Source organism: Carassius carassius, chromosome 21, assembly GCF_963082965.1.
Source record: "Carassius carassius chromosome 21, fCarCar2.1, whole genome shotgun sequence".
In the NCBI taxonomy this organism is placed as follows: Eukaryota; Metazoa; Chordata; class Actinopteri; order Cypriniformes; family Cyprinidae; genus Carassius; species Carassius carassius.
In genome coordinates, this window is record NC_081775.1 from 26,925,723 (window position 1) to 26,939,125 (window position 13,403).

General features: G+C 35.5%; 1 pseudogene; it reads right to left on the bottom strand.

The window, feature by feature from the left end:
* Positions 1–12,058: 12,058 nt before the first annotated feature.
* LOC132098032 (serine/threonine-protein kinase pim-1-like) overlaps positions 12,059–13,403 on the bottom strand; it is a 3,878-nt pseudogene continuing 2,533 nt past the window's right edge.

Here is a 13,403-nt window from a genome sequence, read left to right on the forward strand (position 1 = left end):
TCCAATACGTTTTAGTACAACCCGAATTCCGGAAAAGTTGGGACGTTTTTTAAATTTTAATAAAATGAAAACTAAAAGACTTTCAAATCACATGAGCCAATATTTTATTCACAATAGAACATAGATAACGTAGCAAATGTTTAAACTGAGAAAGTTTACAATTTTATGCACAAAATGAGCTCATTTCAATTTTGATTTCTGCTACAGGTCTCAAAATAGTTGGGACGGGGCATGTTTACCATGGTGTAGCATCTCCTTTTCTTTTCAAAACAGTTTGAAGAAGTCTGGGCATTGAGGCTATGAGTTGCTGGAGTTTTGCTGTTGGAATTTGGTCCCATTCTGCCTTATATAGATTTCCAGCTGCTGAAGAGTTCGTGGTCGTCTTTGACATATTTTTCGTTTAATGATGCGCCAAATGTTCTCTATAGGTGAAAGATCTGGACTGCAGGCAGGCCAGGTTAGCACCCGGACTCTTCTACGATGAAGCCATGCTGTTGTTATAGCTGCAGTATGTGGTTTTGCATTGTCCTGCTGAAATAAACAAGGCCTTCCCTGAAATAGAAGTTGTTTGGAGGGAAGCATATGTTGCTCTAAAACCTTTATATACCTTTCAGCATTCACAGAGCCTTCCAAAACATGCAAGCTGCCCATACCGTATGCACTTATGCACCCCCATACCATCAGAGATGCTGGCTTTTGAACTGAACGCTGATAACATGCTGGAAGGTCTCCCTCCTCTTTAGCCCAGAGGACACGGCGTCCGTGATTTCCAACAAGAATGTCAAATTTGGACTCGTCTGACCATAAAACACTATTCCACTTTGAAATAGTCAATTTTAAATGAGCCTTGGCCCACAGGACACGACGGTGCTTCTGGACCATGTTCACATATGGCTTCCTTTTTGCATGATAGAGCTTTAGTTGGCATCTGCTGATGGCACGGCGGATTGTGTTTACCGACAGTGGTTTCTGAAAGTATTCCTGGGCCCATTTAGTAATGTCATTGACACAATCATGCCGATGAGTGATGCAGTGTCGTCTGAGAGCCCGAAGACCACGGGCATCCAATAAAGGTCTCCGGCCTTGTCCCTTACGCACAGAGATTTCTCCAGTTTCTCTGAATCTTTTGATGATGTTATGCACTGTAGATGATGAGATTTGCAAAGCCTTTGCAATTTGACGATGAGGAACATTGTTTTTAAAGTTTTCCACAATTTTTTTACGCAGTCTTTCACAGATTGGAGAGCCTCTGCCCATCTTTACTTCTGAGAGACTCTGCTTCTCTAAGACAAAGCTTTTATAGCTAATCATGTTACAGACCTGATATCAATTAACTTAATTAATCACTAGATGTTCTCCCAGCTGAATCTTTTCAAAACTGCTTGCTTTTTTAGCCATTTGTTGCCCCCGTGCCAACTTTTTTGAGACCTGTAGCAGGCATTAAATTTTAAATGAGCTAATTTAGTGGATAAAAGTGTAAAATTTCTCAGTTTAAACATTTGCTACGTTATCTATGTTCTATTGTGAATAAAATATTGGCTCATGTGATTTGAAATTCCTTTAGTTTTCATTTTATTAAAATTTAAAAAACGTCCCAACTTTTCCGGAATTCGGGTTGTACGTCTATTATGTCTTTTTATGTAAGTAAACTTAAAATAATTTTTAGTTTACATATATAAACTACTAAAAATATATACATGTAAAAGTCAGTAAGAGTTTCTATTCATCAAAAAATCCTGAAAAAAATAAGAAATAAAAAGGTTCATCACGGTGTTTACAAACAAAATAAGCAGCACATGTGACACTGAAGACTGGAGTAATGATACTGAAATTCAGCTTTGCATCACAAGAATGAATTACATTTTCAATTAAAATATCTTTAAAAAGACCACAGTTATTTTAAATTGAAATGATATTTAAGAATATTAACGTTTTTATTGTATTTTTAATGAAATAAATGCAGCTTTGGTGAGCAAAAAAGAATTCTTAAAAAAAACAAAACACAGCAACAACAACAAAAAATCTGGCCCCAAAATTTTGAATAGTAGTGCAAATGATATACATTTTATATTTAAATAATTGTATATTTTAAAATAAATAAATACATGCTCTTGCTAATGTATTTTATTTAATTATTTTGTAATTGTAATAGCCTATGTATTTAAATGTATAATATTTAGTATAAAATTAATATCTTTAAATTGACACTGTGTATTTAACAAATGAATTTATTTCTCTTTAACTGCAATGTAATTTCTTTTTTTTTAATAATGTGTTTATACACACACATACATGCGTGTGTGTGTGTGTGTGTGTGTGTGTGTAAGTGTACGCTGCCCTCTGTGCATTCCAGTGTAAGAATGCCATTGTATTGCTACAAAGGTAGATCAGAAGAGTTCAGTTACCACACACATTACAGTCAACAGTGCTCTGAAGGTGTTGATTAAAATGATTCCCGGCAGGGTGATTTATGTTGTGGTTTATGAAGTAATCCTCATCAGAAGTAAGTTTGGATGAGAATATTGTGCAAGTGTGTAAATCCGTCAGGCACCATGTGGAAACACGCCTCCCATCATATGAAAAGAACATACTGATCTGATTTCTTAATAGTGTGCACGGTTTAGTCATGACTCCAGCGTCGTTTGCTCAAAGACCCATGCAGGCTAAAGTCCAGGACAATGTTGCCAAATATCTGTTTACTTTTATAAAGGATGTTGCTTTATTATGCCAATTATTGCAACTGCATGATCACAACTGCTGCTTCTTCATCATCAGCGTTCACGTGTTTCATCATGGTGGGTCTTAAACAATATTGTGAGGGTTTAAACGTGACCGTGATTCAGTGCCATACGCTCTCCTCGTGTAGTTTCAAATGTTCCAGTGTTGTAACAATATGACAGGAAGTAGAAATTGTGCCCCAGTGCCCTTTGCCTCATAATGCCAGTAAGGGAAGTGTGGCCTCATTATGGCCTCTTTAAAGCAGCTCTGTTGCAAAAGCTTCAATGCCAGAGCTCATAACATCATCACCTGCCGCTCAGACTTGAGTGTTTACACAAGCCTTTTGTTGTTACCCACAAACCCACATGACCTACATGGACATTGACTCACGATAGTATTTGGATAGCCTTACTATACCTGAATGTCACTTACTGCATTTTATTATACATTGAAATGATTGTATATAAATGTACTGTATTGTGATTAAATGATGTATCAAAGTTGTGAAGATGGAATATGCTTTACTATAAAACTTTTATAAACTATACTTTACTTTTATATTTTGATCAATTAGTGATGAAATAGGATATGATCAATCAGTTTGATTTTCAAGAAAATACCATTTAAGATTTTCACATTTAAAAAGTAACTTGTTGTTTCTTTGTAATTGTCAGCCCTAATATCCTGTACCCCCCACCCCCCCAATATTGAACAAAAACATAACTTACGATGCTGCAATGCTTTTTTAATAATGTACATATATACTATAAAATCTGATTTTGATCAATTAGTGATAAAATATTACATTTTCTCCCATGAAAATACTATTTCAGTATTTCTATTTAAAACTTTCACATAATTATTTGTGAAATTTAGGCTATACAAGCAATTTCTGAGTGAAACTTGTTTCAAAGTAAATTCTACACCAATATTTATATTCAGTGTACAAGAATATAAATCTAACCAAGTTTTATCTTTATTTATTTATCTAAGAAAAATTCACATATATATAGTATACTTATCCACTGAAGTGATTTGTTCAAAAAACCCAGAATCATAACAGCGAATGATTTATTCAAGAAGAAATGTTGCACTTTCTGCTGTTGTTTTCTTTAAAACTTTTTCATTGGTGACACACACACACACACACACACACACACAAACATAACTCACAATACTGTTATATTACACTGATGTATAAATGTACACTGTCAATTATGATTTTTCAAAATTGCTAATTATACTTTTGTATTATTTATACTATTTGAGAATTTTATGTTTAATTCAATGTGTTGCTTGCTGTTTCTTTGTAATTATGTATACAATTTACTTGTAATTTATGAGGTGAAAATTGTTTAACAATTACAATTTTTTTTTGTGTGTATCAGAATATAAAACTAAGCAACTTTTATCTAGAAAGATAGCATATATTCACATATACATTCATACATCCATTCACTAACCCGATTTGTTCAAAAACACAATCATGTTGTAGCAAATGACACTCAAACATTTAGAAATACAACTTAGGATCCGCATTTTTTTTTTTTTTTGCGCCATTGTAATTTGACCATCACATGAACTCACGCAGCTTTACTATATTCACACATCAGTTCACTGTGTGTTTGACACAAAAACAAGAGCCATGTTTCCTAGAAACATTTGCATCATCATGAACCTTGAAGAACTGCTGATGCATCACAAAGCTTCTATTAATTCCTTATTTTGTGAAAATGTAAAATGTGGCGTGTAGCGTGAGTCTTTTCGCATTAAAAGTACTTAGTGTATAATTTGTATGACGAAGCCACCTATGATGTGGGAGGGAGATGCAGACCGAGAAAAGAGGAAGAAGGTGCAAGTGTTCACTTGTCCATATCTGACTAATCACAAGCTAAGGAATGAGGAAGCGATACGAGGGTTTACGGGAAACCTGCTAGGAGGGGTTGATGGGAAGGCATGGTGTGTCTTTCAACAGATGTGCAAAAGGAAACTGTTTGTATTTGTGTATTCTGATTGAGGTTTTTCTTTTCTTTTCTTTTTTTCTGTTGCATGATGTACTCTGTTATGAAACCTCTGGAACATTGCTGACATGTTTGAAATTCTGAAACTTTTTGCAATATTAGTACCATTGTTGGATAATTTCCTGTCATGCATAATTAAATGAAACAAAATAATTAGTATAATAAATACTAAATAAAATAAATATATAAATAAATATAATAAAACTATTATTATTGTTGTTTGTGTTGCTGTTTTTGTCACTTCTGAGGTCAAGAAGAGGACTTGACCCCCACACTATTGAAAAATAAATAAAAATAAAATAAAAACTTAATTAATTAAATGAATAATTTCAACATGAATTTAAATATAATTAAAATATTTAATAGTATTTAATATAATACACTTATTAGCTAATTTCTTAAAGCAAACGTAATAACATATAATAAAAAATGTTTAAATAAAATACATTTTTCATATGGTTAATTTAAACATCATTGGTGTTTTTTTATGTTTGTTTGAAAGATTTTAGTTATGATTTTGTTATTGAAATGTCATTCTAATTTCAAAAACATTTCAATGTTTTCTTTGTTTGTGAAATAAAATAAAATAATGAAATAAATAATAAAAGTTGCCTTTTATGAGTGGTAGTGTCAAGATGTTAATAAAATAAATAAAATTAGCTTTCATGGCAGAAAAAGGAAATACACTGAATTCAAAACTAGAATATTTTGCCATCTGGCATGCAAAATAAATAAATAAATCATAAGTTTGGTCTATGAGGTATCACTCATGTCAGAAAAACAAATTTGCAAAATGCATAATGGTTTGTTTAAATCTCTCATCCCGAGTGAGAAATAGACAAGAACTTAAAAAAAAAAGGTCACCAATACTCCCAGTTCTCAAATTCCCATTCATTCCAATGCATATCTCCAGCTTGCATGGATTCCACCCACCACAAGTCATTCTCCACCATGAGAACTGACTCCAGTGGAGTTCTCAAGTCACTCAGACTCCAGTGAGTAACTTCTGTTGGGGAGGAGGACACACACAGAACCTTCCTCATAACTGCATAAGCTCGTCCAGGCCCTCAAATTTGTCCAAACTTGACTGCTGCCACACAGCTATTTACCAAAGGATGAATCACAAGAGGTTTGTCAATATCAGCGTGTTTGCAGTTGCAGGTCAGAATATCGATTCCTGTGTTCTCTTAGTGTAGATGGACAGGAATGTTGCTGAGGTTTGTTCTCGGATGATGACCTTTAGCACTGCACTTCATTGCTGAGAGTCGAGTGAGTCACAGAGAAAGGAATGCTGGGTAGTCAAAGGATCCCACTCGCAAAAGCTTGGGAGAAAGAACTTTAACAGGTAGAAACCGATTCTGATGAGAAAAAGAGTCTGGGTCATTCTCAGAGGCACATTCCTATCCGAGTAGCTTCGGAGAGTCCTGGAAACACAGGAAGAGCGGCCTGGAAGCAAACACTGATCGCGCTCCCACAGTTCTTTAAAATACACACACACTCTTCTTTAGAGGCTCGCTGTGCATGCTAAAGTGCTGAATGACATTTATCACCACAATTAAAAATACAACAGCATTTTAAAACAGACTATAGTGTTGTTGTTTTTTTTTTACTGTAATATAGAATAAAAAAAGTTAAACCAGTGTCTCAACAATGCTAAGGTGTTCTGAGGGGTTTGCTAGCAGGTAGTTGGTTTTGAGCAGTTAGTGTTATTGTATTATTTATGTTTTTACCTTGAAATATCAGTTTCAAAATCATTCTGAGGGTATGACTTCTAATTCAGTGAACGACTTCTGTTTCTTTCCCATGCTCTTCTCCAAACGCCTGGTCTGGGAGGGTGTAAGTTATACAATACGGATACAATTTTCTGTGAAAAGAGCGGATTTCTTTACGGCAGCAACAAATGCATGTGAACAGCCATCCACTGTATTTGTGACAGTTGCAGGCCTATATTTATTACAGTAAATTACAGTCACTTAAATTTAGAGGGCTCCAGAGATGCAAAAACACACTAAACTACCTACAGGTACTTTAAATGATGAGTAAATATATATACATATAACATTACAAAAACTAATAAAACAGGAAAATAAAACTGATCTAAAAGGTTTCATAACTATTATTAAAATAAAATAAGACAAAAAGGAGAAAATAATGCTACAAATAATGCAAACCTCATTAAGATGACTTAAAATGCTATATATATATGTTGCTGTTTTTATTTATTTATGTATTGTATTTGTTTAAATATAAATGATTAAACATAAATATAAACAGTTATTAAAACAAATCTATCAGAAAGAAATAAACTGTACTAATTTAAATCTACATCAAATAAAATCAAGTTTTAGTCATAGTTTTAGCAAGACATTTGTTTTTATTCAAAACTGTAGTAAGCTCAGTTGCTCGGTGGTTTCTTGCTGGTCCAGGTCAGAAAGAGTTGAGTCAAATAAAGAGAATATCTCTTGGGCCAAACATAAGCTGTCCATGCAAATTTTAACAGTACTAAGGTTTAACATTGCTGTGCAGTTTCTGGGGAGTTTCTAAGTACAAGAATCCACCCCAAGTCACTATGATATCGTGATGTTTAGATATGGCTTTCATCCCTCTACGCATGCTTTTCTTTCTCTCTCAATACTTCAGGGTTAAGTGTTTTGTGTAAATCCCTTGTGTAATTGCAATAATGCCTGTCTTAACAAGAGCCACTTATGATAGAGAAAGTCATGTTGCTTTAGTATCGCAGCTTTTGTGCATACAATTATGCATGATTATTGTTCAGTTGAATATGAGATTATGGATCCAGCTGGGCACATGAGCAAACAGCCTATCACACATATGCACGTGAAGCAAACAGAGTTTAATGAGACAGAGGGCACAATGACCTTGCCCGAATCATTGAGCCCGTGTGTGGCAGAAACTCTGACTCAATGGGACTAATTATCCAGGTGTACAGAGTGTGAGCAAAACACAGACACACCTGCAGGTGCGGGAGAGATCTGAAACCATCTGGGCCGTTTCTGAACACAACAGCACGGTCTTATTAATATTCTCACTCTCAATTTCCTTTCGGCCGAGTGTTTCAGTGTTGTTCAGACTGTGTGTGTGTGGGAAGATTACTCAACAGATCCGGTTCTTTTAGAGGGAGGAGAGTGTGCTTTGAGCCAGCTGGGTTTCTCTGTCCATTTCCCAGCAGTGTGAAAGAGCGCGATGAGAAAGAGAGGGAGTGAACGGAATAACAACTAGAACTCTTAACCCCGAGCGAAGGAAAGTTTCAGAGACAGTTGAGATCATGTGTTTGATTATGACGATAATGCATGTTTCCAATCGTCCAGATTCAAAAGGCCGGAAAATGCAGACTGATATTTTGTTGGAAGAAATTCTTCAAAATTATATTTGAACACATTTTGCACAATCTTTAAATAATGCTGATCTGACCTCTATATATGACTTTGGTTGGTGCAACTCAATTTATTCAGGTCAGCTGAGTTATATTATATGTAGCCCCGCACATGACATGCAAGAAAAAGTAAATAAATTGTGCGCACGATTTACTAATTCGTTCCCTCAATGTTCTAAAACGTGCACACGATTACTATTGCGTTCCCTCGATTTACTATTGCGTTCCCTTGATTTGCTAAATCGTGTGCACGATTTAGCAAATCGAGGGAACGAATTAGTAAATCGTGTGCACAATTTATAAATCGAGTGAATGAAATAGTAAATCGAGGGAATGCAATAGTAATTGTGTGCATGTTTTAGTACATTGAGGGAACGAATTAGTAAATCGTGCACAAGATTTAGCCTAATATTTTTTCCTGCATGTCATATGTGGGGCTCCGTAATATTAAACATAATATTAAAACCAGTTTGCTTTTATGTTTTCGGTTACCTGACACATTTTTACATGAGTAAATTCAATGTTAAGTGGTGGTGCTCTGGAGTAGGTTCTAGAGACCGCAGATTTGGTTAGATTGTTATTTAAGACAACTTCTATAATTTTGCCAAATTTGATCATCTGCAATTAGATAGCACATTTGTCTCCCATTTAGTTTCAGAAGAGATCTCAACGATGTCCTGTACCTATGGAAGCCCGTGTCTGCTGCTAAATAAAATAAATAAATAAAAATAAATTTTTATTTAAATTCATAGTTATATTTTTTTCTCAGAATTGTAAGTTCATAGTTCACTCAAAATTCTATATTCTTTATTCAGAATATACTTTAGTCAAAATTGCGATTGCGAGTTATAGTCTAAATAGTCTTTTGCGATTTGCGAGATATAAACTCGCAATTGCACGAAAAAAACGCAGTTGAGCTTGGACTGCCATAGACTCCCATGGCTAAGGAATGAGTAAAAGAAGAAATGTACACAAATGCTAGATTTAAAATCAAATAAAATGAATAACAACAAAAATAAAATAAAATAAAACAGTCTGCTCTTAGATAGCACATTTGTCTCCTTTTGAGTTTCAGAAAAGATCTCAACGATGTCCTGTACCTATGGAAGCCTGTTTCTGCCACAAAATAAAAAAATAAAACTAGGTAATTGCAACTTTTTATTTAAATTTATACTTTTTTTCTCAGAATAGCAAGTTCATAGTTCACTTGCAACCCTGACCTTATTCAGAATATACTTTAGTAAGAATTACAATTGCGAGTTATAGAAGTTTTTTTTGTGAGATAAAAGTCAGAATTGCAAGAAATAAACTCGCAATTGCGCGAAAAAAAAAAAAACCGCAGTTGAGCTGCTCAGATTCAAAGTCTACTAGTCAGGGATCTCAGCATGAACAAAAACATTCTTCCAAGACAAAGTCATCTGAGCTGATTTCCACATTAATCTAACACCAATATACTCTTACTGTACGTCATTTCTGGCTATTTCTGCTTCTCCTTAGAAATCCAAAGAGAAACTTCTGAAACAAAGTTCATACATGCAGGCCTATATCTCTGAACAATAAAATATACCTCTGGGTGTGGAAAACGATAAAAATAGGACAGATTTTGCATATAAATGCTATAAATAATACATCACAGGCCAAACATAAAACACTGGCGGTGATACAATACAGTATGCTTATTTGAGGATTTGTCAAGAAAGGAGATTTTTGGCCCAGATTTGTAAATATTCAGATATTGTACAGAGCATTTGCTCGGAAACTTGTGCGTGTTTGTACTGTTTTGTGGTGATTATGCAACAGCAGCAGGGATGATTCAGCAGTCAAATGTTCGCTCATAGATTCCAACCATGCAAATTCTCTTAGCTATTTGACTCTCATTTTAAAACCAGTTTGCATGCTAGGCTCTCGTCTCCATCCGTTGACTTCCATTCAGCGAACTTACAAACTGAGGAACTAAGCCTTCCCACAGTCACACTGGGAGTTTCACTCTCACAATAGGTTCCTATTAGCACCAAAAAGGGGTTTACAGCCTGATGCTATAGCATAGAAGACCTTTTTTGGAGCCAACATGAAATCATTCCAAAAATCTTTCAACAAAGCCTGAGAACTTTGAAGCATACCAACTTCTGAAATGAATTTCCTTATCAGCTGGGCCACAAAGGCCACTTAAGGGATAGTTCGCCCCAAAAATGTACATTTAGTAGGCCTAATTATTTACTCATTTACTCACCATCACATCATTTTAAATCTGAGTTAATGGTTCAATGGAACCAGGGTGATGCGAACTTCTGGGTTGGCCTACAAAAATATGTTCTATAGCACTCAATATCCATGCCTTTTTTGTTAGGAACAGACCCCAAATCCAAATTCATGAAACCTGGCTTTGGCACATTATTTTAAATCTAATTATGGATGAAGATTTGAGAGCTGAAGAAGATTGTTGAACCAAATGTTTTTTGACTGACTATTGAAGAACCTTTATTTTTAAGCATCTACATTGCTAAAATGTTATTTATGTATTTTTGTTATTGAGGATACTGAACGATCAGGTGTGCCTCGGGACATATGCGCACATTGCGCACATTCTAACTCATTTAGAGCTGCCGGGCAAATGCTGAGAAGGTTTTTGTGAGAGGATTAATGAAAGGCTTAACATGAACGTTCCCCACTTGTGCTGTGTGCGTCCTCAGGGAGGGCAGGCGTTACAGGCCCACGAAAGGATCAGGTCAGGACGGTCCATGCTGGGGGCCATGCTGTCCTGGGTTGTACTGTGCATAAGAGGAGAAACAATTCAACAAATCAGGCTTATTTCTCTGGCGAGGTTTTCAGGCACAATGTGAAACTGCTCACAGGTGGAGAATTTATAATTATGCCTCTGTTTAACTTTTAACATTTCTGGAGCACCACCGGAGGGTTCCACAGGTATAATTTCAATCAAAGACACTGATTTTCAATTATAGAATGTAAACAGACCTACCCGAGTGGCAACAGTGGCACTTTTTCTGTGTTTTTTTTCATGATATATTTCCCACTGAGACAGGAAGTTTGGGTGGGACATAGAGAAGGACTGTGACTTTTTTAAAATAGCCAATAGGCTTTCGTTTACGTGAACCATGTTTTTTTTCCATTTGCTATTGCTAAATGGAATCAGGTGGTTCAAGAGAGTATTTTATTGGGTAAACATTTGTATTCTCTAGGGTGAGAAAAGTCATCAGTATTTTTGGTCTATTTTCCTAGAAGACTGTAAATATTTAATCAGCTTTTAGGAGTACACAAGAATTTAAATGTCGTTAAAGCTATAAACATGGACTAAATCTAAAAAGATTAATACTGATTAAATTAAAATAAAAAATGGAAAAAATGTGCACTATATATATATATATATATATATATATATTGCATAAAAAACTGTTTGTAATTTATCTCAGAGCTGCTTGTTTTGGTTCATGGCTCAGGCTTTAAATAAAGAATTTCTCTGAGATAACTATGAATGGGGAAAAAAGTACTGCTGGAATCAAGGGCACAGAGCAGGTGGGCGTTCACATTCAGGCTTCATGTACAGCTCTGTATCGTTGTACTTCTCAGTGAAGGATATCTTTATAATGCTATTTAAAGCATACCTGGTGCTATCTACAAAAACACTGATAACGTATATGCTGTTAACTATCGCATGTATCCGGTTCAGGAGTCCAGCATTAAGGAATCTGGACCCCTGTGGTCCTAATCGCCTCAGATTAAAGACACACTATCAATATAAAACGATAAGTGTGTTATTAAAGTTAGTTAAATGGATTTACAGCTAATACCACTGCAATCTGTCCATCTCTACTTCTCAAATGACATCGGCTGATTGTCTGTTTAAAGACCACCAACTGATATTACTGTAGTGAGCAAAACAAAGCAAATCATACCCTGGAAACCAGAATGAATGTTAAAAAAATATTTATTGACAATCGTGTAAAAAAAAATAGCTTTCTAAACATAATTTACATTGCTAAATCAGAAAATCTAAATCTGAGTTGCAATCATGCCTACTAAAGGTGAAAAAAAACCCATGTAAAATCACTCGTTCCTCAAACATTCATGAGGTCATTTCCTCCAACATATGCACAGCAGACAGTTTAAATTAGGTGACAAACACGACTTCAGACTGGTATGTTTTACCATCAGCAGTACTCCATGCATCGAGAAACAGAAGTGCTTTCAAAGATTATTCACAACATATGTACATATTGTTCTCAAAAAAGGCTTTAAATATGGTAAAAATACATTTAAATAATTTGTGGGCCCTTCAGTGGTGGAATGAAAAAAACCTTGCAGGAAATTGCTTCTCTATAAATAAATAAATACTTCCACTTCCATCTTGTTTATTTCTTTTTAAGACACTCCAATAAATAGAATTTACACATAAGCCTCATCATGGAATGGAGTCATCTGACCAAACTATTTACAATATAAACAAAAAAATATGCAGAAAATGTAGTCTATTATGTTGTAGTTGCATTGTTTTGTGCATCTGTGACAATGAGTGGTAGTTGTTGAGGGTTACACATTACAAAGGAAGAGGAAAAAGAAACAGCGGTTTGAAAGAGTGAGGTAAGACTTTTCATTCTGCAGAGGTTTGTGAGGTCGATTTGGTTACTCTCTCTGACATACTAGAGTAAGACCGACAGTTACCTGCCAGGAGCAGGTAAAGTGGAAGCAAGAAGGTAAAAAAAGACACCTGGTTAAGGAGTAGAGTGTTACAGTGGCTATTACTCAATTCAAGTATTTCCAAAAAAAAACAAAAAAAACAAAACCTAACCAAAACAAACCCTTGATCTTGCACAGAAGGCACTAAAATAATTAAGCTCGGCTGATCTGCTTCCTAAAGGAACAGCCCTGATGGTGCACCAAAGCCGCAGATCGACCATCATCACAGCACCACTCCTTGTGGCCGCTGCATTGGTTGTCCCCGAGCTCCTCCCTACACTGGCTGAGATGGGCTTCTCAATCTATCCCAGTCTGACAGCAGTGTTGACAGTCATTTGGTTTCTACGAGCCAGACTCATGGGACCCTGAGCCACGGAGAGATAACAGATCTCACTAAAAGGTGGACCTTTCCCTTTTTTGGCCTAGCCTAGAACTCCCGCCTAGCAGCAATGCTCAAAACAAAAGAACAACATGTGTTTTTTTTTTTGCACTGCTCAGTCCGCAGGTCCCCTGGGTGGTGTGCTGCTGTAATGGAAAGTCTCTACGTATGTATTCAGATAGAGTCATTTGCACACAGT